The sequence below is a fragment of the Otolemur garnettii genome, unplaced genomic scaffold (assembly GCF_000181295.1).
Source record: "Otolemur garnettii isolate 467f Iridium unplaced genomic scaffold, OtoGar3 scaffold00004, whole genome shotgun sequence".
Classification (NCBI taxonomy): Eukaryota; Metazoa; Chordata; class Mammalia; order Primates; family Galagidae; genus Otolemur; species Otolemur garnettii.
Genome location: NW_003852399.1, coordinates 39,581,699 through 39,584,822, shown reverse-complemented (window position 1 = coordinate 39,584,822; position 3,124 = coordinate 39,581,699). Strand labels below are relative to the sequence as shown.

The window sequence follows — 3,124 nt, the reverse complement described above, 5'->3', positions numbered from 1 at the left end:
TTAAATGATCTTCCTTGGATTTATAGCTTGCCGAACTTCTTTCTGGGCTCAGCTCCCCGTCTTTGACTTCATAGATTCTGATTCCAACCAGTTTTTCTTCCTTTGTTCAGGAGCCTCTGACCAGGGTTGCTACCAGTCGGCCATCTTCCCAGAATCCCCCTCTGAAGAAGTTCTTTCTCTCTCCTTCCTTCCTTCCTTCCTTCCTTCCTTCTTTCCTTCCTTCTTTTCTTTCTTTCTTTCCTTCTCTCTCTCTTTCTCTTTCTCTCTCAATCTCTCCCTCTCTCTCTCTCTCTCTCTCTCTCTCTCTTTTTTGTTATGTACAGTACCCTTTTAACCATTGAATACAGCATGCTAAGTACAGGGTGATAACTTGCTCTGCAGTGGTTTTGGAATGAAAAGCTCAATTCAGAACCGTGAATAAGTAAAGATAGGTACAATAATCAAATGCCTTCTGGTAGTGGAAATATCCAGGGTTGCATGCAGGAGATTGTCACTCTAATTTACACCTGATCTTTGTCCTAGTAGGTCTGTCAAGGAAAAGTGGCAATACCATTATTTGAACCCTCAATTTGCAGAATGACTCATTATTCCAGGGCAGAGTGCACAGAGTACGTTACAGAGATCCTCTTTACTAAGCTCAAAAGAGTGAACAAAGACACAAAATGGGGGGCATGCATGCTGTGGTTTCTACATCACTAGAGCCGCCCACCTGGGCCCAGAGCACGTACGTCCTGGTGGGAGCTCTTTCAGTGCTTACCTTTCCTATATCCTGTGGAAAAACCAAGCCACACATGATTTAACCCCCTGGCTCCAGTGTAGCTGGTGAATGCAAATTTCTACATGCTCACAAACATCTGCTTTATTTCTTCCAGTCTTTGGGGTAAAGGGAACAGAATAGTTCCTCCTCCCTTCTGTTTCCAGGATGGGAAGGGGAAAAGCAAATTTCTATTGAGATCTCCGCAAAAAAATTTCAGAAAGATCCCTGTCCTCTTAACTAAAGGCAAACAGCACAATTTCAATGAAAGTCTTTTCTGATCCTGTCTCCTTTGTGGAAAAAGTTACTTGGGCAGTTAGTTTAGTTGGTCCTCTGTTTTTCTTTCTAAATTGTTTTTCAAGTTGCTCCAGACAAATGAGAGTTACCTAAATATAAGCTGCTCTCTAAGATGAATGTAGCTACAAGTGAAGGATTTTAAGGACTCTTAAAGATATCTGATATAGAGTGACTCTTCCCTCAGCAATGACTTCCATAGAAAGAGTACATGGAGGGTTCGCCTGTGGTTTCTTAGGGCTCCTTTAGTTTTTGGAATCAGGAAATTTGGAAAGGCTGTTTAGGCAGCAGTTCTCAATCATGACTTGAAAGGCCCTGGGTTTCAGCACTCCAGGGTTATGCGTGAAAAAAGTGTTGAGTGAAGGTCCCCTGGCTGCATCCCCCTGTACCTAGTTTATCTGGCCCTGGGTGGAGTTCCTTAACATGCAAAACTCAGACATTGCAATAGTAGTCCTGATTCCTTTAAGACTGTCCCAGACTCTGCCCTTAACTAGTTGGTAAAGTTCCACATAACCTTTGTGCAACTGCCTGAGGATTACAAAATGAGGGGATGATACACTGGCAAGGGCCTTAGTTTTCCATCATCACCCAGGAGGAAGCCGGAACCAGTCTGGTGAGAAAGAACTCCAGGAAAAACACCTCCCTGGTTCATGTCAATAATGCCTTTAAAATGGAGACCCACAGAGCCCAAAGAAGTCCTTAAGGAACCTTGATGCTAAAACTCGAGTTCCAGTTAAAATGAAACTTAGGAGTGTGGACTTATAACAAATAGGATTGACTTTATGCAGTGATTTGATCTGGGGAAGATGAATTCCTGGCAGTGTTCTCAGTTCGTCCTATTGGTAATTCCTAGGGGTGCTAGCTAGCCAGGGTGCACATCTGATGTTCTTAAATATGGTCTTGTGTTGCTTCTGTCTCAGGCTCTGAGAGTTCTCAGAAATCTCCTGCCAAGCTGGACAGAATTTTACTATGTGGTTGCCTGCAGCTGGCACCAGCTGTTGCTACACTTTTCTATCCTAATTTCTTTTTGTGTGTTAAGATTGTGTTTCTAGTTCCTCCTCTGACTCTGACACTATGGATGCAGTGCCAAATTGTTTGCTGGTGAACATGATATTGCCAGTAAAGGCCAGTGGCTTCTTCCAAAGGAGCATTTGACTATTTGCATAGAACTACTTCTGGGTATAGGCCTGACTATGCCATTTTATTGTGGTTAATATAATGTTTTTAAAAGAATAATTTTAACTCTAAAACTAGAGGCAGGAAATGAAACTTGGCTTAAGGATTCAAGTCCCTAAAATGTAAAGTTGAAGTGGTCAGAAAAAAGGAATCGTCTTTTAACAGCAGCTAGATATATTGGTTTGCAGAAAAGGAAAATAGGGGATCTTTTATTAGATCAAATATTGACAGCAATGTTCTAGCATGATGGACATGCCTTCTGTATGAGATGAGAATGACATCCACTCAAAAAAAGCCCAGCGGGGAGAGAAATGCCAACAATAATAGATGTGACCTTTTAGTTCCTTGGCCATTGGCATTGCCGGAGAGTAATCCTAGATCACCCCTTTTTCCATTTGGATGTAGCTGAGACTGACAGGGCAGGTGTCCTGCCTAAAGCAACTGATTAACTGGTTTATGATCAGCTTTCAGTCTCCTTCCTACTTGCCTCTTCCAAAGTGAGCTTGAAACTCCAGTTCTTTTCATTATCTCTGCAGAGAACCTGGAGGCAAGGATAAGGTTTATTTTTTGCAACATGTAAGGCTGTTTTTAAATCAGTGCTAAGATCAATGAGCAAATGATGCTGCACCTTAGAGATTTTTAGTACTATTATTAAATTTAGTAGGATTAGAATGCAGCTACTGACTGAGGACTTGAACAATGGCATCTACATGAAGCTAATTTCAGCACATCTTAATCCCTTCATCATAATATGAACAAGGAACAAAACAACTGGTACTGAGGCAGTTGGGCATTGCTTCTGGCATTACAGCTTCTGGTTGATGATATTATCTAAGGTTTGATTTTGTAAATCATAGCTACTCACACACACTGCCGCTAATGTCACTGGCCTGTGTCGTT

General features: G+C 41.8%; 1 protein-coding gene across 1 annotated transcript in view; it reads right to left on the bottom strand.

Annotated features, from left to right (window-relative positions):
* Positions 1-2,765, bottom strand: part of CA1 (carbonic anhydrase 1) — a 34,514-nt gene extending 31,749 nt beyond the window's left edge. Inside the window, exon 1 of the mRNA XM_012810326.2 lies at positions 2,712-2,765. The gene's annotated coding sequence lies outside the window, so the exon portion shown is untranslated. The remainder of the gene's footprint in view (positions 1-2,711) is intronic.
* Positions 2,766-3,124: the final 359 nt, after the last annotated feature.